This window comes from Motacilla alba, chromosome 1A (genome assembly GCF_015832195.1).
Source record: "Motacilla alba alba isolate MOTALB_02 chromosome 1A, Motacilla_alba_V1.0_pri, whole genome shotgun sequence".
NCBI classification, from domain to species: Eukaryota; Metazoa; Chordata; class Aves; order Passeriformes; family Motacillidae; genus Motacilla; species Motacilla alba.
In genome coordinates this window covers 5,874,370-5,901,314 of record NC_052031.1, presented here as the reverse complement: position 1 = coordinate 5,901,314, position 26,945 = coordinate 5,874,370, and the positions used below count along the sequence as shown (strand labels likewise).

The 26,945-nt window shown below is 40.0% G+C and overlaps 1 protein-coding gene across 12 annotated transcripts in view; it reads right to left on the bottom strand.

Moving 5' to 3' along the window:
* Positions 1 to 26,945, bottom strand: part of CELF2 (CUGBP Elav-like family member 2) — a 543,235-nt gene that overhangs the window by 178,002 nt on the left and 338,288 nt on the right. Inside the window, exon 1 of one of the 12 annotated variants that reach the window (XM_038154617.1) lies at positions 20,785 to 26,434. The exons of 10 other annotated variants lie outside the window; for them this stretch is intronic. The gene's annotated coding sequence lies outside the window, so the exon portion shown is untranslated. One more of the 12 variants, XM_038154619.1, reaches the window with a different exon arrangement.

Genomic DNA, 26,945 nt, shown 5'->3' with positions numbered 1-26,945 from the left:
AAAACTTCTGTGACAATGCCTAAGAGTCACCACACAGTAACAACATCCAAGCAGTTATTGATAGAAGTGTGTGGGCAAGGGTGGTTTCATTGCTCTGGGTGGGCAGACAAACCATCTCTGGTATTCTTTTCCTGGAGCACAGCCCACAAGGTGAAGGTACCTTTTCTGTGGATCTTTTTGTAAAACTGTGAAACGTGGAGCAGCTTGTTTGGTGACAGAGGATTTTCTGAAAGCTGAGACATACAGATATTGCCACTGCAATGGAGTAAGATGTGTTTTCTGAAGACTACCTGCCTATTTACAGCCCTGGTGTGGGCTTGGCTGTTACAGTTTGAGCACTTGTCAGTAAGCCAGCTGAACCACAGGAAACCCTCAGTACTTGTCCTGGCCTGTTCAGCTTAAAATAAATGTTGACATTTCAGTAAATGCTTTTCTTGAGAGGGTTAACAACCAGCATCACTATGGTCCCCTCCTGGCTAAGGCATCCTTGGGATATTTATAGCAAATGTATCTTTTTGACCCTGTTGTTTTTTTTTTTTCCCAAAAGCATTTTTACCATTGTGACAAAGACAGTGCTGCAAAGGGAGAAACTGCATTGGGCATGAGGAAGGAGATGACAAACCCCATCCAGGCCAGATGGTGTCAAGCAGGATGGTTCTGAAGGCTGGGATGATGCCTTTGGGTTGTGCAGCCAGACAATGACCACAGGTGCTGATGCACACATGAGCACTGCAAACCTGTGTGATGGTTGTGTGGGGCATGTGCTCAACCCTGCACAAGTCAAATACCAGACTGTACAACAAATTTCTTCTGTATTTTAGGTTCTCTGGAGGAAAAAGTGCGTGCAGTCCTGACCTCTGCCTGGGACAGGGGATACATACAGAGGGAGGAAAGTCTCTCTAGACAGGTCCCTCTGCCCTCTCTAACTTCAGCTTCCTTGCAATGGTAAACAAAACCTGTTACTGTCTGGCAAAGAAGAGGCTGTTTTAAAGACTAAAATTTTAGGACCAAGTTCTCAGACTGTAAATCTGACAGTAAATCCACTTGCCCTCCAGCACTACCACCATGAGATTAAACACCATCATAGTCCATCTCCTGGACATTAGAAATGCCTTTTGTGATAACTTGTAAAATAGGCATCACAGCAGGACAGCTGCAGAAACAGGAGTTGTGTCCCCCTCTTTTCTTCCCCTCCAACTCGGTGCAACTCACTTTGCTCATCTGAGGCCCCACCACCACAGCTGGTTTCCGTGGGGGAACTCAGCCAGTACCAACCAGTTACAAACCAGTCAACATCAGGGGGCTGCAAGGAGTTTCTCCTGCCATCCCTAACACCCTATTCTGACTGCACACCACGCTTTGTGCCACAAGTGCACGCTGCTGTATGTTGTACATTCTGCAAAGCAGGTCCACTGGGGGTTGCAAAAAGCAATGGCAACAAAAAAAATTCTGGTGAGAAAAATTAATCACATGCATATTTGCAGGACTCAGTCTACAAGCTGTAGCTAAAAATGAAAGAAAATTAGTGAAAAAAATGAATTTATATAAGCATGTATAATTCAAAAAAAGCACTCTTAATTTTCAACCTTTGGAATATGCAGAAAATATTCTGTAAAGAATGGGACAATTTAGCACATCATTTACAATCTTAAATGCTTTCTTCAATAGAAACAAAGGACCTGTAATCACACTGAAGGGTATTTTAAAAGACAGCAGAGCTTGTGTCTGACCCAAGAAAGTAGGTAGACCTCCGCTGCCTTTTAATCAAAGAGAACTAAATGAGAAAAGATAACTGTAGAAATAAGGGATAGATACAATGAATAGCCCGAAAGATTAAAAGCAGATCGAATTCAGTTATTACTTTTGCAGAAATATCAAAGCTTAATTATGCTGTTTTCACACATCGTTATTTGACTTACTGTGGAATTAAAATGAACACAATTAATAAATACAAAGTGTTCAGTTAAAACAGAAGCATGGGGAACCTTTCTACAACTGCAGCTAAATTGTTGCAGTGCTTTTTCCGCCCTCCTATATCATTTGTATCTTGAATATATTAGCTTTGAGTTAGGCATAAAGAATTTCATTATTATCAGTCACATTATAAAAGCAGGCTCTGTATAAACAAGTAGGATTGCTCTGGCAGATACATCTAACATGAGCTGCAAAAATTCAAGAGCAGGAACAGCACAGAGCACTCTCCGTAAAACATTCCCCTTTTGATCGCCATTTAATTATAGTGTCTACTTGCTTTCCTTCTCGATTTCTTTCCTCCATCTCTTCCACTAAAACCCACAGTGCCACACATGGCTGTGATGGTTTTAGTGGCACATTACTTGGCTGGGACCCCTTTCTAAGTCCTCAGCACTCCAAGGGACAGCCTTGTCACACCCAGGAGTTGATTTTCACCTGCTTCAACAATCTGACACCATCACCAGAGCATCACACCACCTGCACAGCACTATAAATAATGAACTGCACAGAAATGATCACCCTAATCTTCTGCTTATACTCTCTCCTTCCACTGGAAAAAGCAAACACCACATCTGACTGCTAAGCAAGACAGTTACAAACCAAAACCAGCATTTAAAAATAGAAACAAATTAATTCAATTTTACTACAGTCACTTAAAACACAAAGACATCTTCCAGTACAATAATTGCTGTTTTATTTAAAATCATTGAAAGGTCAATCTGACAACTGTAAATATACTTTTGTTTTTCAAAATGACTCACAGAGAGGTGGGGGGGGGGGTGGGGGGAAAGGTTGAGGAAGAGAAAAAAGTTAAACCAACTCTACCTAAACTCCTTACAAATCTCTAAATACATTTTCCTCTGCTCTACTTTCAAAAATCCCATTCTACTTTCTACATTACAACAACACTCTCTTCTTGCCATTAATATTGTGTTCAGTGAAATGCTAATATTTTTCAGTTCACTGTCAGAGAGAACTAAATCTACAGCAAGCTAATCTGCCATAAAGTCATGTTTTATACACATGACTACAAATTGAGTTTTACACTCCATGGAAAGCAATCTTCCATCTTTAAGGGTATCATGAGACAGAGAATTAGATCTATTCTTCTGACATTACTAAATCATAAGATGAAATATAATTTGACGTGCAAATGATATTGTAAACCCAAGGCAATGAAGCACTGAGAATATTTTCAGTACTAAACTTACTTGTTTGCTCAGTATTAAGAGTATTTTTGAGAAAATTAGCTTCCATTTATAATGGAAGCAGGATTATATAAACTTTTTTTCCATAACACAGGTCCTAGTCTAGAGACTGAGAGCCTGTATAAATTTATTTCCAAATTGGGCGTCTGAGTTTAAACATCTGTTTCTCATCTTTTAAGGTCCTGAGATGTGAGCACTGGGAGTCTGTCACAACTACAACTTCTATTTCAGATACTCAGGGTAACATGTTTTGAATCTGGATGTATTTAGAGCTGCTTTCACTTGTTACATTTCCAAACAACTTAAAAATAACCAGCTAATGTATTTTTTGGTTTACATTGGGAACAGGGTTTTGGTCACTTAATCCCACTGAAGAAAGCACAGGAACACTGACAAAGTGCTTATGGAGATGATTTTTCAGGTAAAAGGAAATACCACTGGAAGGACTGTTAAGTGCTACCTCCCTACAATAGTAGATGTTATCTTGAAAGATGGAAATGATTCCTCCAGAAGCAACCTTGCCACTTACTTAGTTGTATTTATAACTCCATTTCAGCAAGGTCTGGAGGGGGATCAGTTTCTCCTTGTAACCCTTTGGGTACTTGAACTCAAAACGCTTTAACACAGTGCTGTACTCTCCATCATCTGTCAAAGAGATGCCAAGATGTCCCAATATTCATATTCCGGCCTTGCTTAACTCTATTCTCTGCCAGTTTAAGCCCAGTAATCCTAGTTTAAACCAGAAGGGTCAGTATCCCCTTTTGTACCACTATATCTGCATAACAAAGAAAGTAAAGAAAAGGCTTTCTAATGCTTTTTCAAGATACTAAAAAAAAAAAAAAACCAAAAAACAAACCACAACCTAAAAACAAACCAAACCATAGTATCAGACTAAGATTGTTTAAACAACACAAATGTTGTCCTTCAGGAATCATGTTAAACATGGTTACTGGTTACTTGCAGTGTTCATTCCTTTTCAACCCAGACAAGGGGCAAGTTACATCAAGTCCACCTTCTATTCTACTGTGTGGACCTTCTTGCCTGTTGGTGTTCTCTTCCATACATCCAGAAGAAGCAAGCGGTCAACAAGTGTCAATTCTCACCTGAAAAAGTGGCCTCTTGCATTAACTTCTACAGAAACAACCCCTAAATTTTGATGATTTCCTTCAACAAAAGACAAAGACACTCCCACCTTTGGAGGTGATTGCAAGTGGCACAACCTGAACTGCAAAGCTCCAGCTGCCCTCCAGCACTGACTCTTGGCTCTTTGGGGAAATCAGCCAGGCAGGGCAGTGGAAGGAGAATGATTATTAGTGACTCCACATCACTTTGCATCCATTGCTTCACTTTGCATCCATTGCTATGCTAATTTGTGTACGGAATAGGAAATTATGGCCAATGTCAAACACTGCATTTAGTTTGCTGCCCATATTGACATTGATGGAATTGTATCACATGGCATCCACATCACCAAACACATTCCTTTTCATGGAACTACGGATGAGAAAATATTGCTAATTGAGACACAGGAGCACCTTATGGCAGATTAAACACTTGGTACAAACAACTCTTTGATGTTTATATAAAGTATTTTTTCAAGAATAAACAAGATCATTCTTTCACCAAGAGCAACACTTTGAACTTAAAATAACTCCTTTTATCAGAAGACTGTGGAACCTTTTACAAAGATGGTGGAGCATTTTAAGTATAGTTTTATACAGGGAGAAACTGAGGCCAAGAGACATTAAGGGAGTTATTTGAATTTTTCTCAGACAGTTAAGAATACAACCCATTTAGCCTGATTCAAAACTGTATTTCAAACAAGACTGTGCTGATGTAAAATGAAAAATTCAAGCCAAAATGCACCTCTCTTTGACACTGTCTTAGAAAGTTCTTTGCAGAAGTCTGAAGAAAGAAATGTCTAAACTCAAAAGTCAAACATACAGGATCCGTTGTCCACGCAAACTTAGATGATTGTGAATGTTTTCTCTTTTTTTTCCCTCCACTTTTTAGAACTCCTTAGAGGCAAGACCCATTCTTCACCTCTTTGCCAGAAGTTACTTTGCCTGTGGATATGATTAACACGTATGTATTTAGGAACAGAGACACAACATGCAGTGTAGGCTATTAAAAGACTGCGATACTTTATAGATGGGTATTACGCATTCACATGCAAAACAATTACAGAAATAGAATTGCTCAAACAATGTGTAGAGCAGAAAAAAGAAACAGATCCAAATTTCAGGTTGTTCTTCTTTCAGCTCTGAAAGATGATGCATATGTTCTCTTTTCCAATAAATTTTAAGGAAATGAATCCTGAGTGTTTGATACAAAGGGTGGAGGAGGAACAGTGAATAAGGAGAAATATGCCCTAAAGCTGTCAGTTGTCACTCTCTAAAATCCTTTCCACTCACACTAAACTGCTATTTTGGTGCTCCAGGTCACAGAACAAAATCCTGGGGTTTTGAGAGCATTTGGACACATGGAGGGAGGGAGGGAGGGAGAAGAAAGGTGGCCAAATGGGTATGTGGGCAAAGATGAGGGCAATCAAATCTCATGCTTTATACTGTGCAAGAGCAAGGCTCAGCTGTGAATAGAGCTGAAGTGCTGAAACTTCAATCAGCAGAATCTACTCTTAAGCATCAGGTTAAGGTCACTACAATTACAAAGATATAAAAAAATACTGGTCGTCTTCTGGGGAAAAAAATCTTTTATTTTCCTCCTCACTTCCTTATTCTATCCTTTAAAACTGATTGCATTTAAACCATAATATCTTGCATATTTTTTCCAAAATTTAATATGTCTCCTGTATTTTCTGTTGTTTGAACAATCAGTTTTAAGCTGAAGCATAGCCTGCAACTCTGCATACTAGAGCACCTCTGCTATTCTTACTGAAAGGATCATACACAGTCTTATTCTAAATATGATGTTTTTCACAGATCTCTTATGCTGGCAAATTTCAGTCGTATTTGAGAAAAGTTGGTAAACAGGTGAAGACCATGTCAAATCAGAATGAGGGTTTTCTTTGATAACTCTGGTTTCAAAGGAAGGCTTTGGGAGGATACAAGAAACAGAAGGAATCAGCAGTATAAATTATAAATATTAAATTGTTTGGAATTCAGGGTATTTCTTAGCTGCTTCTATTTTCCCCTGTCTACATTCCTTAAGGAGCATACATAAAGGTTGCAGCTGCAGACTGCTTATCTCCCAGGCCAAAATTCTCAGCAAGGAAATCCCATCTACTTCAGGCTATAAATAAATAAATGAATTTCTTGATTCAAATAGAGACATCATAAAGTAAAGGGAACCCCCTCCCCCCCCCCCACAAACCCAAACTCAATCTTTTTACAACAGTCACTGCTCTACTTATTTCAGTCCAGTTCATTGTTATTCACACCCATCCTTTTTCTATAAATATTTGTCTTGCATTTGTCAAGGCTTATATTTAAAAAATGAAATTCTATTTGGGGTTTTACAGTATGGGAGGCTATTACATATACATTATCCTTATGTGCACGATTGGGGAGAATAGATGATTTGTGAAGTTATCTATTATGGGGAATAATCAAGATTAATGAGCCCTATGGCACTTGCTGAATGCCTCCAGAGATTTATTACTCAGGTTGTTCGTTTTTCTTGTTATGTTGGTGCTGTCAAGAGTCCTATAACAAATGCAAACACAGACGTGTATTAATTGCAAATGTGAAACAAGACTACTGTGATGTTGCTAATACTCACAGCTCTGCTGTTTGTACAGCATCTCCGTTGGCTGTAAGATTCCTTATCTGCCAGGTTTCTGACTAACTTTCCATTATGGTATAAAATGCAATATTTTTAAATGCCTAAAAAGATAAAGGGTGTGGGGGTTGGGGATTAAAGAGGAGAGGGAATTCTGTTTCCATCTTGCACTTAATAATGCAAACTTTGGGCAGAGCTGAGTGACAGAGGCCTGGGCTTTTCCTGAAAGGCTCTGCAGACATCTCTGGAAGACCTGATCTTATCATAGGTACCTTTCAATACAAGACTCTTCAAGCTCACGTTATTGTGGCAAAAAATAACTTCCTTGAGAAGCATGTGAGCTCTGTCTAAAGATGTGGTTACAACGTGCATCTATCAAGATGTTAATGCTGCTTTCTTCTGCTGACATTCCTGTTTTTCCATGGAGGTGTCAGCTGCCAAAAAACTCCCTAGTATCAACAGGTGGATCACTGAGACCCCTGCGCCTATTAAGATATTTAGTAAAAGCTCAATGTGTCTGGGGAAATTTAAGTGGATGCACTTCTCTGCATATAAAAATGCTCAAGAATTGCTCCTTGTCTATTTTAAACAATTTTTTTCCTGTACTGAATCTCCTCATTAATGCCATGGAGCTGCACAGCCATCAGGAGTTGCTATGCTTAACAGACCCCATCCATCCTGAACGGACAAAATTAGAATATTAAAAAAAAATTAGAAAAAAAAAAAAAGAAAAAAAAAGCCATTGTAAAAAAAATAAAAATAAAAGAGATGTATCAACATTACCTTAAATATTCCCAGCACTGCATTTAGGTTCAAGCAACACAACACAGACTTAAATAAACGACAAAGCAGTTCATGAACGTTGAGAAAGTAACAGTGTTTGTATCCCAGTGTCACAACATCCCTAGCTTTACTCCCAGAGGAAGCAGTCGCTCTGCCAGATTTCTTCTTCATTAACACGGATGTGGACGGACACTTTATCCCTTCCACCTCCTCCCACTGGATTTACACAAGGGCCGGTTCCCAACTGCAGAAATTCACAGGTCTCTCCTGTGCTCTCTGGTGTGAGTTCAAAGCAGAAGGTGTAGAATTTTCATGTTTATGCATTCATATATAAAAACACGTTTCTACCTCCTAGGCAGATGTTTTTCTTATTCACCCCCGCTGGCATCAAAACCGAATGTGTGGGATGATGCTAATAACTCAGCACTATTAATGTACAGGAGAGTAAAATACTGTAGCAGCAAACAGTGATATCATGAAAATATATCCAGTTCTCTCTCAAAATAGCCCAGTATATGAGGACCTAAAAAAACCTGCCAAATTCTTCCCTAGTGGAAAAGAAATTCAACAAAATCTATTTAAAACAAACATTTAGGTGCTACTTCATGTTTGGAAGTCACCATGTTTCAGTTTGAAAACATCTGGGAGAGGCTACAGGAAGAAACGAGTAAGATCTTTGAACACTCACTATTATTTTATTTATTGTAACTCGTACATTTTCTCTGGGCTTTGTGGAATCAAGCTACTAGGCTAGGTCAACATTCATTTTTGTGTAGTAAAGCTGTTCACATTCTTTTACACAGCTTGTGCTGTAATTTAAATAGCTGTTTAAAAAAGATTTAGTCCTCTTTTTTAGTCATATCTTAAGTTAAAATGCATCATAGTCTAGCTACTAAGCATTGCTCCAGGAAGAGAAGCCCTCTGTCTATCCCTTGGAGAATAATTTGCCATAAAAATCGCAAATCCTCCTCTTTTTGTACTTGCTACTCCTTGCTTTCGTGACCCTCCAGATTCAGAAGGCAAATGTTGTTGGTGAAGAGGTTGTTATGCTTTTGTGGAACCTGCAGGGGTGCTTTGGATGCAGCACAAGATGCATTAGCAGTAGAAACATATACCTAAAAATAAGAAATGTAGAAAATCCTCTAAAAGGACTGAAAAGGATATTCTTTTCATTAAAGCACAAGTTTTAATTCAGATCAGAAGCAAAATACAGCAGAGGTTTGTTTAAGTTAGGTCTGAATTTGGTACCTAAGTAATTTGCCATGCTGGGGGAACAGGGTCTTGTAAGATTTAGAAATGCAAATCAGAGAGTCAGCCCTGATTTGTAATCTGCTTCCATTTCGCTTTTAAGATTATGAAAAAATGCAAAAACCTAGTGATATACAACAAGGAAATAGTAGCATAGTCCCACATGATTTTTTTTCAAAAATTAGCTGAATAGATGTGCATTTATTGGCAGATTAAAAACAAACAAAACAAAAAAACAAAAGAACCAAACAACAAGCAAACCCCATGTTATTAAATAGCTCAAGAACACCGATGTAGTTCTTTGCCTTTGGGTGCTACTCTGTCTTAGTGAAACAAGTTTTGGTGTGCTTGCTCCCCAGACTGATAGGTACTGTCTGAACAGCAATTTCTCCATCTCCTTAAGTGTTAACCATTTGCAGCAGTAATTTGTATAACTTCAGGCAGTAAGTTAACATGAGACAGCTCTTGCAGAGAAAATTCAGAAATATGCAAAAATGGAGACAACCATTCCTGCTTTGGTTCATGCAGTGTTAGCAAATCCAGGGGAAAACCCCTTTTATCTGTTTGGAAAACCACGAGCAGAACAAGCCTCACTGCATGTATTAGCAGGCTACCAGTGGACTCTGGATGCCCAAAGGACTAAGACACTGGCAGGCAGATTTTATCATCAGCCAGGCAAGATGTCACGCAGTGCAGATTGGATTCCCTGAGTCAAAGCCGAGGAGAAGGGACAGAATCATTCCTTAAATTCACACACTTGCCAACTGGCCGAAATGAGACCGCTTCTCTTTAAAGCACCTTCTTTCAAAGACTTCTCAAAGCGTGAACAGCTCCAGATCAACCTTCACTGATAAGCTGCTATCTGATTATCTACCAATTTGATATCTTGTCCTATCTTCTCCATATCCTCCCATAAATACCTGGAGGTTCCTCTGAACCCTTCTCCTGTCCAGGCTGAACAAGACCAGGTCCCTTGCATGGCACGACAGGAAGACAAGAAACAACATACTCAAATTAAAAGGAGATATCCTACTGAATAGAAGTAAAAATATTTTCCCCATGAGGAGAGACAGCCTTTGGAACAGGCTGCCCAGAGACACTTTGCAGTCTCCATCTGGGAAGGTTTTCAAGACACAGGTGGGTCACACGCTGAGAAACATGGGCTGATTTCACAGCTGACCCAGCCCTGAGCAGGAGGTTGGACTGGAGATCTCCTGAGGGACCTTCAAACCTCAGCTACCACGTGATCCTACTAGTACTACCAACAGCAGGAGCAATACCTTATGAAAATGAGATGTGACAAGAGAAAGCCATCAGATCATGGAGGGATGAAACTGAAATATCAGAGAGTATGACACAAGTGCATTCTTATTCCAGGGGCAGCATAGCCATATCTCATGCACCCCAGCAGCAGCTCGGTCTTATGTGACAGGATAGAAAACATCAAAGTATTTTAGTGTTAATAAATGACATGCTACTTTCTAGCAAACAACAATTGTCTTGCAGAGGCTAAAGATCACCAGATCATCTCAGATTTCATTCAAAAAAATATGTCCCAGTGCTACAAATGGCGATTTGCAGGAATTAGGGATTGTGACTTTTTGTTGTCTGAAAATGCCATACTAGATGTAGGGATGTGTGATGGATATTTTGTAGTGCCTGATAACCTAGGCATCCTAAGAAGATATAAGATTTCTCTGCACCTAGAAACTGAGGAGAAGCCTCACTGCAGGTTACATCAAATTGCAAACTCAGCTCATATTTTAAATATGGTAAAGTTATCCTGGAAGAGCTGATATTACATATGCATGACAAAACCATAAAAGAGAAAACTAAAACAGGGTAACATACATTTGAAGGGAAAAGTTCTTCCACAGTAGCACCCTCCACTCTTTAAGATATACAATTAAATATGCAGTTATAAAAGTAGGAGTCATCCTGAACATCACATCACAGTGGCTGAAGCTACAGAAATCTTTTAGCAGCCCCCAAGGAAGTGCAGTTAGAGTAATTTCATATTCAGTGTAGCATCTGCGAACACCAATGAGGTCAAATTTTTGCAGGCCCTTTAGTTCTGCTTCCATAGGAGAAGCTACCACAGACAGAGAAAGGAAAACCCCATGAGTGAATGCAAAATGTGTGCTTTGGAACCACTTCCTGTTCAAATGACTTGTGAGACAGAGACTAAATTATAAACAGCCTGAGACAATAGATTCTCACTTCTAGCTGTTGGCCAGTTTGATTCCCAGCTTCAATTCCACATTTTAAACCCCTTAAAATCCAGATAAGCTGGTCAGACACCACCAGAGTATCTTTACTCTGATGTGCTTCATAGTCCAGGGACCATGAGTGAATATCTCAAACTTATGAATCATCTCCAAGCTATGTAAGTCAGAGTAAAAAAAGAAATATTTATTTACATCCTTAATGAGGTTTCCCCAAAATCTAATTACTGTGTTGCTCTCAATCACTTTGACTATGCCAATGCTTTCACTACAATTCAAACCCTATGATGGGGTCACACTGCTGGCGAGACAGACCAAGGAAAACATGAACCATGTGGCACTGAAGTGCAAAAGGCTCATACATGACAGAAGGGAGCTTTGTGTGATTAGAGAGAAAAGCAAATGGATGACAAGAAGATGCAGCTTATTCAGCCAGGTTTCATTTAATAAAAAATCTTGGAAATTCAGAAATTTTACAACATTTGTTATAACTATTGTAAGAAGATTTCTGCAGGCTGCCTGACTGCTGTCTCTTACTCTTTAACAATGCATAATAAAGCCATATTTAATATATATGTATTTTTCAAGTGAGAAGTTGATGCAATTATCAAAAGTGAGCGACTAAAAATAAAGAATAGCAAGCCAGCAGATGCAGAGGGACTCTGCACAGAGCTCTGACTGCTTGCAAGTATTCAAATCATAAACACCAGGTTCCTCCACCTTTGCTGTGCACATTAAAATGGATATTTCCAAGACTGACTGGAAATATTCAACTCCTTTCCTGAGATACCTAACAACACTGCCTGAAAGCACCACTGCATAAAGCAATAAGGCTTATAAGCCATCTAATGCTAATTTATTTTTCAGTGCTGTGCTTTTCATTCTCTGTATGTCCAAACCTGTGCTGTACTTTCAGATTGTGTATTGCAGTTCTTAGAGCAAGCACCACCCTGATCAGAATATACCACCTTGCCTTTTAACTTTGCCTTCTTTCTCCAGGCATTCTGAACACAGAAGCAGTAAGGATCACAATTCCACTGCAAGACACAACCCATGTTTCACATGGGAAAATTAAGGCACTAATGCTCAGATGGGTTTCACTGAGCTGCAGAAGCCTCAGTAAATACCACATTAGTAACCCAGACACTTCCCCTTCTTTCTACAGTCAATAACAAGAAACAAGGGGATCAGACATCCCTGCCAAAGATTTTTAGGTAAATGGACTTCTCTTTCAGGTTCTGTGAGGTGTGGAGAGTATTAAACCTGTTCTACATACTTTCTGCACAGAAATGCCTCTAGGGAGAGTGGCAGCATCAACCAGACACTTTTTCAACCTATCTAAAAATCTGACTTAGCCCCTGCAGGACTTTCCTCACTGCCATGCAGTAGGACAAAAAAAGTTTTAAATCTGTAAACACACCCCATTAGAGAAGAAGCGCTAGGTCACCAGAAGATAAAGGAATAAAAGCAGGACTCAACTCCCAGACTCCACTTTCAAATGCCAGATCATGTATTTTTTAAATCCTCTTTAGCTTCTATATTCATCTTCATGCCAAATGGTACAGTCTGACTGACATTGACCTTTCATGTATAGGAAGCTACACAGAGAGAAATGATGTGGTCATTAAATTCCTAGTTTCTAAAATTTTGGCCGGAATTAAGATCCAATATTAAGTCAGTTAAATAAGATTGTCAAAAATAATGAAAAACTGAGTAATATATATAAAATATCTGGCTTTTTCTTCCACATTTTCCTTCCAAATTTCCCCATCTATTCTTAGCCATTAGAAAAAGGCAGTAAACATAATTCACTATTTTCTCAGCAAAATCTATGTTCTCTGTCACAATGTGGACAAAGGACATTTTTTTCTTTCTTTCAGTGGTTTGATGGGCTAAAGAAGAAAAAATCTTAGAAAATGTCTGCCTCTGCCTCTTCCTCTGATGGAGGAAAAAAAACTGTGGGCAACCCAAAGAGAAAGAATATAGTGAAAGTGCTGGAGAGTGTTTAAATGGGAGCAAGAGCTTTAAGCCTAGTGCACACAGGTCAGTCAGCACTTTCAGAACTTAAGAAAAGTATTTTGAGAGAGATGAAATAACTGTACAATGATTCTGTGCCAGGCAGAATCTGTTTCATTAGAAAAAGAGATGGAAAATGTTTTGATCAAAGTTGTTTCATCTTTCTATGCCTGCTAGAATCACCAAAACACAGAACAGAAGTGGATGTAGTCCCAGCTTGCAGCACTACACAACTGGCTGGAGGCATCAGTAAATTTGGATGATTTGGGGTGCTTTTCTGTTATTTTGTTTTTCTGCCTTTAACTATCAAATACTACCAACACCTACAGACTATGTTCAGCTGGAATACAATTCTGCTAAATCTCATGGGGTGTACAACATTTGGATCTTAAATGTTTAAAAAGTACCACAAACCATGCAAAATCCCCCCACAAGCAACAACTAAATAATTCTCAGAGGATCCTTGGGGCTTTTACCACAGCCCATAAGTAAACTGAGGTACAGACACAAAAAGAAGTCCTCCCTAAAGGCTTGTGAGCTCTGCAGGTGGAGCTGCAGCTACAACTCACCAGGGACTTCTCTCCTGTTCCTTATCCTGCAGGCTTCACCTTTTAGGCTGTTTCCCAAGAAGCAATCTTCCAAAGCACAAACTTTCATAGCTTTTAATAATTTTTAGGCCTGGAGTCTTTCTAAACAACAACTGAGGCAAAAGATAGACTGGCAGCCCCCCATACTGAGCATTCACTAAGCAATGACATGAGTGTCTGGGTGTGGGGCCATTGGGAGATGCAGACCTGGGATGCAGCATCCATCCCAATGCCCAAACTGATGGAGATGCTGGGCCTGGTTTCAGTGCTGCACAAGGAATGGTTATCATACAGCACAATCACAGAATGGGTTGAGCTGGAAGGAACCTTAAAAATCATCTTGTTCCAAACCCCCTGCCATGGGCAGGGACACCTTCCACGAGACCAGATTGCTCCAAGCCTGGTGTAACCTGGCCTTGAACACTACCAAGGATGGGGAATCCACAACTTCACTGGACAGCCTGTTACTGTGTCTCACTACCCTTACAGGAAAGGATTTCTTCCTAATATCTAATCTAAACTTGTCCTCTTTGAGCTTAAAGCCACTTCCCTTTTTCATGTCACTACACGTCCCTGTCAAAGTCCCTCCCCAGCTTTCTCCAGGCCCCCTTTAGGAAGGTGCAATTAGGTCTCCTCAGAGCCTTCTGTTCTCAGGATGAAAATGTCCCAACTCTCTCAGCCTTTCCTCCTAAAGGTGTTCCATCCCTCCAATCATCTTGGTAGTCCTCCTCTGGAATCATTCCAAGAGGTCTCTGTATCATGGTCCTTCCTCTCATCCCATCCTTTAAATCCCATGCCATCCTTTAAATCCCATCCCATCCTTTAAATACATTTATTTACTACTACAAATCTTGTGACTTAATTCCTTTTTGCCAGTGCTGCCCAACACAACAGGATCTTGATCCCTTGTTTGAGCCCAAGAGCTGTCGTAAAACAACAGTTTTAATCTGTTTTATCCAGTCCTAGTAAATGAAGTTTTAGCAGGTATTTTTTTGCCTGCTCTGCCAACTAGATACTTCATAAAGTGAAACAGAATCTCTGCTTCCTTCAGGGCACCTGCTTTCAATTACAGGAAACATACGGCACCTTCAGATTTTTCAGCTTTCAACATCTGTGCTTTGCAGGTACGATTTGTTGCATTCAAATTACTGCTAAAGCTGCAGAATGGTGTCAAGCTTCCAGGGACATGCTTGAGAAACACTAGAGATGGACAGAAAGTAATGGCTATTTGCAATTGCTTTTTAATGACTGATTAATGCCTGTTCTGAACAAAATCCTTTAAATTGTTTAGAAATCTCACCTTGTTCCTTTTGGAAAGTCCATTCAGCCTCTGCTTGATTAGAAACATCACCTCTACCCTGCAGCAGACGAACATACCGGCATTGCTATCCAGCCAAATACACCAGTCTCACACCTTACTCCAAAAGATAACACTATAAATAATACCTCTAAAAGGGAAAACAGCCTGTTGTATCAGTCAGGCACAGCTGGTCACCATGCTGGGATGAGACAGTGACAGCTACAGGTTTAATTCTGCACTAGGTTAAATCTGTCAGACAGGGACATACACATGCACACAGATTTATACACTCCCACCTTTTCCAAACAGGACTGGTGCATACAAACCAAACCAGCTCATCTGAGCAACCCCTCAGGACTCCTCCAGGCTGGTGCAGTATGACATAAACCTGAGTGTCTGTGCCTAGACACATCCAGGTGCACTGATGGCAAGAATCTCAGATTTACCAGCACCGTGGTGCTCCCTGCTCCTGCTGCCAGCTCAGCCTGCTGGCTCCTTATTTCAGGTATTATCACATCACAGCCAGTGCTTGCCAAATCACTTGCCAAATCACAAGCTAAAATAGAACTTCATTATTGCTTCTACTGGGCCTAGCTGAGGAAAAACTTGCTGGCTCTATGCAACACCAGCCAGCAGCCCCAAGGTTTAACCAGGAGACAGAAGGAGGCAAGGAGAAGCAGCAGAGAGAATGATGAACACTACAGTTACAAGGAAGAAACAGGGGGGAGCATTTTCTAATCTAGACCTGAAGGAATAGATTTTCATGGATGGATGGATGACAGATCTGTGGCAGAGCAAGACTCAAGGGAATCCAGTGTGGAGTAGACTCTCCAGGATCAAATCCAGTTGCTCTGTTATATACTAAAGGCTACTGGAGTATTTAGGTATTTACACCCTTTATTATTATGTTTGTATTCTTTTATGATTTTTAACTACATTATATGATTTCATATATATTTACAAGGATCATCCTTCTGCTTAAGGTGAATTTAGATCCAGTGGAATTTCACTGAGCTTAAAATCACAGGAGCTTACTGTGGAGGTATCTGTGCTCAAGGAGTGCCCCTCCTTCACCTCTTCACTCTGTAAACAGCTGATAGGGAGGGCTGTGTATGTCAGAGAAAATAGGAACAGAGAAGAAATCAATTATTATGCTTAGAGAAATAATACCTCAAGAGGATGATTTTACACTTGAAAAAAACTTTAAAAAGGAAACTAGAAAACAACTTGGGTTTAGTTAATGCAAGGCAAATATCCCATATTAATAACACCAAACTTTCCAGTCCATAAGTGTTTTTTCTTAGATCAGCTACTTTTGTGTAAGTTTGTACCACAATAATGAGCAGAACATTGTGGCACCTACTGGTTTGTTTTATACCTTTTAACTTGGATTCAGCTCTGGACTCCTGTTTCCTCCAGTTCTACTTCAGGAGACTGAAGCAGTAGAATGGGATCCAAATTCATCTTTGCATTCCAGGCAGGCTACACCTCCTCCATTTGGTTCAGGACTTTTTCTAATTTAATTATGTTTGCACTTGGATGTAAGTTAAGTCACAGCTCAACCATTAACTGTGCTCTGCTGTGGCATCCACCCTCTATATTTGACTTCACTAACTGCCTAATGTTTTGCAGTGAGTTTCTGGTAAGTATGTGTTTGCAGATTTTCATGACAGACTAATAACACCAAAGGAGGCTCCAGGAATGTTTTAAATAAATATTATGTGTATATTTTCTCAACAGTGGCTGCCTACCAGCACCTTTGGAGCTACATAATCTTATCTAGAGTACGTTTGCATTCTGTTTGCACTAACCAATGTGGTCCATTGCTACTGAGCAAACTGTTATTTGATTAAAACATTATGCACAGCGTAGTTCCAGGACAGACAATCATGTGGTTCTGAAGAGACATCAGTTTCTATTTCTGTCTTGCAAATTTCTGCTTGCCATCATGAGGTATTTCTTCATTAATCATAATGAATAATGAGTAGATGAAGGCCTTTACCTGGGCCAGGAACTTCTTAAGGTTTCCTGTGAGAAACTACGTGCTCTTCTGCCTTTGACTTTTCCCTTCTCTGTTGTTATTCCCTATTTAGGCCTAGGATGGATGCCTGGAATGTAGGTCCAGCTGTAAATGATTGGAATTTGCAACAGCTTTATAGCAGGAAACTTCCCTGACTGTGTCAGGAGATGACAGAACATCAATTCAGGGAAGATGCTCGAGCTTGGTGGAGAGCAGATGTTAGGCATCTTAACTTTTTCTGGTAATTTATTATATTGTCATCTTTTCGGCTGCTATCAGCAGATGGTTGAACAGTTTGGAGTGGTAGCCAAACTGAAAAGAATTGAGTAGTGCCACTGAGCGCATTAAACAGACAAGACCTGATTAGGGCATTATCTTCTCATTCGAAATATGAAAATTGAATTCCACACTCGGCCATTTGGACACGTCTCATTTGATGTAAAACAACAGTACAGTCTAAACTATAGCAGTCACCTATATATTCCATATATGAAATAAATTTAAGGTAAGCTAGTTACTAGTAACAGCTGTGAAAGCACAGGCTCTGAAACTCATCTGCTGCAGACAAATCTCTAATCTCTTTGGCTCAGATTTATTAAATTTATGTGTGTGGGATTTCCTGTTTAGTCCGTGAAGAGAAATAATCATTTTAGAGGGCAATTCAGACTTCAGGTGGACTAAAATGGAGCTAGAAATGTTTTTCCATTGACTATAGAGGCATCCTAGGCCAACTGTAAGATAAATACTTTGTCTGTAAAGGAGGATAACAGCTTTGTCACAGCAATATCATGAAGATGAATAGAATACATATGGCTTAGAATAATGATAGCAATTATCTACCTCAGTTAGATAAAATTTCTTGTTTGCTTCTCAACTTGCCTGCTAATACAACACCAATATACACCTGCTCTGTAAAGGCGAAGTACTCACTTTTTATTTCATCAGTTTAAGGTGTTGCTACAAACCCAAGACCAGGAAGGACATCCTGTGTCACCCAGCCAGTAAGGGTACACCCAAAGAGTGATCCATTCATGTCCTGTAGCCCAGTGATGCCAGCAATAGGACACAGACTTTGTGCTGACCCTGCACATCCTCAGCCCCAGGCATGTCAGTCTTGCCTACACTTGTATTGCCCAACTTGGAGCTTCATTTTTGCTGCTTTAGCTGCAGCAGCAATTTTCTTAATGGCCAGGTGGCTATTGCCTAATATATTTTGCTTTTGCTTGTCTTTGCATAATGATGTGGTTTGTGTGCACTTTTTATACAGACAGCAGTAACTCACAGTTACTCTGCACAGGATGAAATATTTATGATCCCAAGGTAACAACAGAGTGCAGAGGAACACAGACCTGGTATCATAATGGAGAGCTCTGAAGAGGCTGCACAAGGTACAGTGCAGAGGAGTGGAGGCACGAGCAGGTATTAGACAGGGCACAGCCTGACACTCAAGACCCCAGGGCTACAAAAATTCACCTACAGCTGCCTACAAAATGCAAATCTGTGGTTTTAGAGTAAGACAGAAAAGTACCAAGATATGTAAGACATCACATACATATTGAATGGGTGGTGTTGCAATCCGAGGGAGAATGAGCAAGGCGCAAAAGAATGTTAGAAAACATTAAAAAACCAAAAAAACCAAACCAAACCAAACCATTAAAACAGCCAGAAGAAGAACCCAGAATGAGGATTAGGAAACCATCAACATCATGCTCATAAAGGCAAAAAGGAAGAAGAAACCCCCATTATCAAGGTACCCCTCCCAATGACTACTTGTCCTCACCACTTCTCAGGTCCAAAAATTAAAGCTCTTTGAGTAAGGATGAGCAAAACACCTTTGATAGGAGTAGACACTCAGAAATGTCTATATCCATCCCAAATGTGTTATTGAAGCTTTCCTCCCTCATAACACTGTTCCTTCTTTTCTCTTAATAAGTAGATCTGTAATAATAATAATAATAATAATAATAACAACCATCTTTGATGAGACCATTAAGATTTCAATTACACTAACAAAAAATTTTTGCCTCTTACACAGGGAGCACATTTCACTTGCCTGTAAGAAGATTTTGAAACTGAAAATGTTCAATATTAAAGCTAGCCTGATGCCTTCATTCCTCTTCCAAGACAGCCAGACCAGAAACTCATAGCTCTGACCAAGAAAAGAAAAGAAGTAAAAAACCTACTGATTTTTTTAGCATGAATGTGACCATTTTCTATCCATTACTATCTTGTTCTCCACTGTAGATATTTATTCTTTCCATATTACTTGCACAGTGATCACACTCCTGTTAGGCACTGCAGAGCCTAATCAAGACAAAATATTTCTAGCCTCAACTTGTAGGAGTCATGGCCTCTCACATGTTTGTTTTTTCTTTTTTTTGAGGAAACCCCAGCACAGAAACAGAGCTTATTCAGGAAGTTTACTGTGAGACCTGATGTGACATTTAGGAGGAAAAGAGCAACCATGACAATTTTATGCTGATTTCAAACATTTGGATTTGCTGCAGTAGTTGTTTAGTAGTAACAAAGCAAATTGCAAGTACCATAACAATCATGATAATATGTTAATAGTTTTAATTGAAGTAATTTCTGCAGACAATAAGAATTATACCCTAATGTGTTAATTAATATGATTAGGAAATGTTGTGAAAATGAGTATGTAAAATGATATCACATGGTATCTGGAAAGGCATGTACAGGGGCTGGCTCCTCGGAGCTCTCCTCGAGGTGAGATTTATGGACATTAACACACAAGGCTTCAGCAAGGTAAACAGCTGTTTCGATTTTAGTTATAATGAACATTAACTCCACATCCCCATTTCTGCTTAATTAAACCTCTGTCTCTGCAACCGATCAAGAGCAAACAGCAAAGGTAACAGGCACTAATTGGGCCCTGTGCAATTTCAGCCTCAGCTTGGAGCCCGAGTGGTCTGTCTGAACCAAAAACTCCTGCAAAATATAAGTTTCTCTGCTGCTTCTCTCTCCAGCATTCCCAACAATTTATTCACTCAAAGCCAAACAATGTGTATGCATCATAAAAAAAAAAAATGGATCATACGAAAGCACTACAAAATGTATGATGTGAAAGAATAAATTAAATGCCTTTTTACTGCTGTGCAGGTCGTCACTTCCTTATTATTTCTTATAGAACACCAAGTGATAAAAAAACCCGCTGAACCCCTAAGGAATTCAAAAAAAGACTCTCAGGAAACCTCCTGCTGGACATCTGACAGCCAGCTCCTGGGCATTTTGATTAATCTTCACCTTCCCCAAGAGAGGATCACCACTGTGTCAGCAGAGTTAACCACAGAACCATGGAAGAGACAGAGAAGGAGACAGCAAGCAACCTGCTCTTTAAGAGCATGTAAAACCCCCATGAGATGCATCTGCTAAAAGAGAAAGCCTCAGGAACCCCGGTGCTGTGTCCCAAATGTGTTTTGAAGAGCCCACAGCCTCCCTGTACAAAATGTCCCCCCCATCTTCCTCGCAACACGCATCAGTCAGCCCCAGAGCAGTTCCATCTGAGAGAAACTGGACACGACAGAGAACAGACTGCTCCTACCACACTTACTGAGGGAAAAAATAAAAATAGAAGGACTTATGCCCCAGAGGACACCAGATAATTTTACATTATTCTGTTAATAAATCTTTAAGACAAGATAGAATAAGAAAATGGTTAAAATACCTCACAGCCTCTCAGATGTGGAAGTGACAGCTGCAGCCTTTCTTCAAGTGCCTCACTTCACGAGCATGCTCCTCAAGGTTTCTTTCCGACCTACAACCTTTATCTGAGCTTCCTTTGTGGCTTAGCAATACAAGAACTGTCGCTTAGTCGTTACGCTGAAACCACTCGCTCCCTGCTTAACTTTTTTTTTTCGCCTCACAGCTGAAAGCTGCAAGTTCACAAATGTAGAAGGCAAAAGCTAAGGAAAACACCCTGTGGTTCTCTACAAACACACAATAACCTTTAATATAAAAATGCATCTTAACTTGCGGCGCAGTAATAGGCAGTTGGGATTTACATGCACAACGAGTTTCATCTTCAAAAAGCACCATTTTGTAGCTCTCTGAAGGAAGTGGTAAATACTGTGCACTCTCTCGCCCCTTCAGGGGAGGCTGGCTACCTATGCCCTGAACTGAGAGCAGACCTCAAGCATAAATCACTTAATTGCTCATTTTATTTGATACCCAAGTACCTCATGCTAATAAAGTTAAGCATTAAAGAATTACAATGTGACAAATTATACGCCCATCTCATAAAAAAAATATTACTGAAACAGAGCTGGGTCTGAAAGGCTCTTGACAACATACAGTGTAGGGCTAATTTTAGATGATTCCTCAATCACTGGACAGTTTGCAGTGTACACAGCCAAGCCAGCTCAATCAACTGGCTTCTATCTCCATGACTCCAGGTCACATTATCTCATGAATGAACTGTTATGTAGGTCAGTCAAGAGTCATCTAATTGGATGCACGTTTCAGCCTTGGCATTTATGCTCTAGATATCAAAGCTGTAGACAACTGGGTAAGTCAAAAGAAAATATGAAGGAAGGGGCTGTGATAATTAGGCTTTGTTTCAGACAACAGGCATGGGAACAGATGCTAGCAGAAACTTGCATTTAGCCACTTTCGTTCTAACTGGGTATAATGCAGGTGGAAAGTGCAGGAGCAACAGGCTCAGCAGCAAGGAGCTTTGCTGGGTCACAGGTTGGAATCCAGTCACAAATCAAGCTCTGTCCTGCTAACGTCCCTCAGCTTGGCTGGGAGGCACATTGGTCTGTGCTGAGGCATGTGCCAAATACATGTCTGCTTACTTGCAGTAACTGATACCACCGAGTCTCCTCGCAGAGGCCCCCGAGTGGTCATCAGGAAGGAATATTTTTGGTTGTTCCCAAATCAAGGTGGATTCTAGACAACAACAGAACTGAAAGTTTCCATTCTCCATCGCCAATCTGAGTAATGCTTGTACTTAAATGTTTTAAAGAGCAAGGTCTTTGGGGAGACTTCCCAGCATGGCTTATGAACTGTTTGTTTAGCTTTTCAAGCAGAAAGCTGATATAAAATACACTGGAGTAGTAATCCTGGTAATATCTGGGTAAAATGAAGAATATCAGACTAGAGATGCATGATGAAACTAAAGTGAAAGAGTTCTTGCTTTACAGAAATGCTTTGATAGACATTTCTTTTCACTTCCCCTTCAATCCAAGCTATTCTAATTTAGATGCAAAAAACAAAATTGCAACTGATTAAAATTGGGTTGGCGGTAGTTCCCCTATGAGGAAACACACAGCTCACAATCAGATAAAAGCCAAGCTGTCTAAATGCAGCCCTGCCTGTACTTTATAGCAGTGACCCAGCAGCTATTTACTAATTATTTGTGTATTTTCATTTTTCAGAAACAGCTCACAAAGGATTTTCTCCTCCTTTGTGGTCCCCCAGCTTTAAAAATAATTCCTGGAGTACAAAGGGTTAAAACTACTGAAGTGAAAGCAAAATGCCCAAGGCCAAGTTTTCCTGCAGCCTGTGTACTTGGTTGCATTTTCATCTCCTGTGTCCTGACAGCTGTTATCTTCAAGTGTGCTTCGACATGCCCACTGCTGTTCCAGCAGTCTTTTTGTTTACCTCAGAGCTTGCTTTTAAGAGCCATAAAACCTTGATGCATGTAGCTTGTAGAAGGGGGATGCAAGAAATAACACTTATTATACCGGAGATATCTTCTGCTGTCTTGTGTCCACCTGCTTCATAACAGGGATTTTTAAAAAGATTACAAAGTATGTTAAAGAAATAAATAAAGCAACCCCCCATGTAGCTCTTTTTTAACCTGCTCCCCATCTCCAAAAAAGCCTTTGCTCCAATGTTGTAACGTCCCAGCAAACAACTGCTTTGCACTCGCATAGTGTGACTCCTAGGAGGATGTGAAAGTAGGTACAAACATCTGTTAATTAAGTCTCAATTTGCACATGAGATGAATAATACACGAATTTTACAAATGGCTATGTTGGAGCACACAGCAGTGAATAAAGCTGGCCAACTTGAGTACAAGATAGAAGGAGGGAGACAGAGTTTCCTTGTTCTGGCTACTATAAAAATAAAATTAAGGCCATGTAAGTGCACCTGAGATGTTGTTGACTTCTACTTTGCAAAAGACAAAGTCAGAATAATTTTCCAGAAGATAAACACAGATATCCATACAAACAAAAACCCCCACAACTAGTTATTGATGAATAAAATTGCATCAGGTCCAATTTGCAAGACAGAGTATTAATGTATTTTTAATGGCTGAACCAAGGGAAGGTCATTATACAAAATTTTAATTCTAGTACATTAGTGCTGCATTTATACATTAGCAGTTAATGTGATAATGTCAAACTCTCGACTTGTTGTGACATAATAAAAAATACAGGATGTTTTATATTCTTTTTGACAAAAAAATAATCAGAGCTATTATTAAGCTTTCCTTCTCCAGTCATTGAGAGATTGTTTATGCTGCTGTATCAATTTTACATGCAAGATGAAAACTATAATGGAAGGGCAACAGATGCTAAAAATGTAAATCTTTGGTAAATTGCACAATCAAAAAAGGCAGAGAGGGTTTTGCTGCTGTTTTTCAGTAGTGATTGTTGTTGCTTGTTGGTTTTTTTTGCTTTTTTTTTTTTTGCAAATGAAATCATTTTAATGCTCCTTGACCTGTCAATGCCATTTTTAATGGAATGCAGGAAATAAATTAATAGCAGTGAAAAAAACAAAAGTGAATGTGAAAGTCAGCGTGAGGAAACAGCCTCTTCAGCAGAGATGTTTTTTGGATTCTTGAAAAGCCACATGCAAAGTTCTGACACTCAGCACTGTTACAATAGGCTGATACTGGGCTGATACTGCTCAATGCTAATTTTGGGTAGCTCAGGATCAAAATTCAATGTGTTGAGCCCAGTATGCAGACACTGTGTATACCCACCAAAGGCAAAGTATCCTCCTAGGATTAGCACTTACAGCACAGACTATTCCCCTGAAGATCACACCTAGATCTTCCTATACGTAGTTTCTAAATCAAGAAGGTTGTGTATTATACTACAAAATTTTTAGCTTCCCCCGTCCAGCCTGTCTTCCTCCTTCACTTTCTATAGATTGTCATTCAGCAACATGAAAATTTCCTGAAGGTAATTACCTGGCTGTAATTCAAGACATTAATAAAAACTGCAGTTTCCTTTGGCAAGTGTCTGTGCTTGGGAGGGCCGGAGGCACGAACACGGCAGGTGAACCTGTGCAGGCTCTGCCACAGCCCTTGCTGTGCTTTTGCTTGCCTCTTGCTTCCTACAAGTGCTTTTGCCCCACTTGGGGTTTTGGCAGGGGCCCTGTGTTTCTCAGGAGTTATCTGCTGCCCCTTGGATTGATTTTTTTCTGCCCCCAGGGCTCTGGCAGATGATCTGCTGTGGGGATGATGCTGGGCTCTGCATGGCTCGGCTGTTGGGAAGCCCAGGGGTGTGGCTGGGGCTCATCACCTCTGCAGGCACATGGTGGCAATTTTGCTAAAACACATCCTAATGAAAAAAGGGAAACTAGGTCACAGTCTTTGCTTTCACTAGTAAGCAAATGGGGGTTTTGTTCTTTTCCTGACATTTTGTCTTTTCTGCAACTGTCACCTTTTCTCAGGGGTTGGCCTGATTCACCACTGCAAACTATCCCACCTGAAGGCAGGTATAGCTTTACTGTAGTCAGACTAAGAATATTAGAGAATTTTGACCACTGTGCTCAGGGCAGCATGGAGCTGATTAGAGCAGAAATCCTCAAACGTTCCTGAGTCATTGGTGACAAAAATGCCACCAAAAATTGGACCAAAGCAATGCTGGATCACATCTAGGTTTTTCATCTTCAGATGGCTGCATCTGTGGCCCTGACTACCACTGATACCTGTCTTTATTATTTTATTCTATTATGAAATGGCTTTCCCCCCAAACCCCCTAAAAGCTATTCATGGAAGCCACATAAGTTTTCATTAGTTTACATTATTTTCCCCATGATTTTCCTGCCCCATTTCTTTTATCCACACTGTTAAAAAAACTGCCATACATTCAGTACAGTTACTGTTTATAGTTGCTTTACCTTTCAAATACTTTCTATTTTATCACACTTTGGTTTTTTGTTTGTTTGTTTTGGAGGCAAGTGCTTATAGACTTACAGACACAGTAAAGTTGCATCAATGTTTTGAGGACTGTTTGAATCTCTAGTCACTTTAAATGCATAGGTGAAAGAATATTTCAAGATTTCTTCCTTTTTAACAGATATCCAGTGCTATCATCCCTTCTTGTAGGCATTGAACTTATGCCACTATCACTCTGAAAGAGATTACACTAATTCTCTTGTCTGAAAAAGTATGTAGGCTTATGCAAAATAAAGTAAAATTTATCAGTAAAGAAGCAGCTGACATCTTCATGGTGCCCACTAAACTATTAACTAAGCATGCAAATGGACAGCATATAACAAAAGACCTTCTTTTGGGACAATTTATGCAATTATGAATATGTAAGTTGTATTTTCACGTTCTGGTTTGACCTCTGCTTACTGAAATGTTGACAAGGACACATATTCTGACTGCAAGTCATGTTTTTGATGCATCCAAAAATACTCAGTACAAATCAAAACCTAAACTGGAAGGACACAACCAAATATATTGCAATGAGCCTTGGGTTTCCCTTCTAAAAATGGGCAAAGTAAGTTTTCAGAGTATGTGGCTTCAAAGAAAAAAAAAATTAAAACATGAAGGAAAGTTCCTAAGACAAAGAAATATATATGTTTAGATTTTTAAGTTCCTTTGTGTCACAGAAATCTGGTATTTCTCCATGAATTTAAAGACTCTTAAAGGCATGATATTATTTCTAATCACCTGAACTTAGCAGCATCTTCCCATTTTGCAAATTGTTTTAGGTTTCTCTAAGCTCTTGGATTGTTTTAATTTGCAGGGACACATGAATGGAAGCCTTCTTTGCTAAATACATTGTATGCTCCATCCAACACAAAGACCAGTGCCAAGAGGAGCTGCTTTTTGTCAAAGTCTGACGAGGAAGGTGTCCTGGTGGGACTGACTATGGAAGAATTGTGCCTATTTTAGTTTATTTAGCTTTTAAACACACAGCTTCATGGAAATGCAAAATTGCCCCCTGCATTCCCCCAGAAGGCAGCCTGAAGTGGCTGCAGCTGGGCTCCCAAGGCACTTGCAGGCAGACCAGGAAAACATGCCGACAACAGTATATGCTACAGAATGGTGCATCTCACAGCTCGTATCTCCAGCACTCCAGCAGTAAGGTAAGCAAGGTGATTAATATCATGGAAAGAAATCAGAAAGCAGGAGACTAAAAAGGGAATAGAATAAAATAAATACCCCCCCCCCCCCCCCCCCCCCCCCCCCCCCAGCCACATTTATCTGTCTAAGTTCCATCAAAACCCAACCTGCACAAATTCTCTCCTGGCTCCTTTTACTGTGAAAGTTTTATGCCAGAGCTATTTGTTGCACTGGGGAAAATGCAGCTGGAAAAGAGATAAGAAAGGCATGAAAATGGAAGGCCTTATGACAACCAAGCTTGGCTTTGTATAAGGATCATGTTACACTGGATAAATCAAGTGTAATGGCATGTGATTGGGGCAGGTAAAGACAGGAGCACTAAGGAGTACAGCTGTGGTTTAATGCTTTCCTCGGCACGCTGGCAGCGGGGTTTCCTTATCAGCCCAGGCTCGCTGACTATCACAAACCTGAGCCAACCAGGAAAAATTTCCATTACAGAATATTTATAGGGCAAAAGGTTAACTAATACAGAAAAGTGGGGCTGAACTCGCTGCAGAACGCAGTCAGGGAAA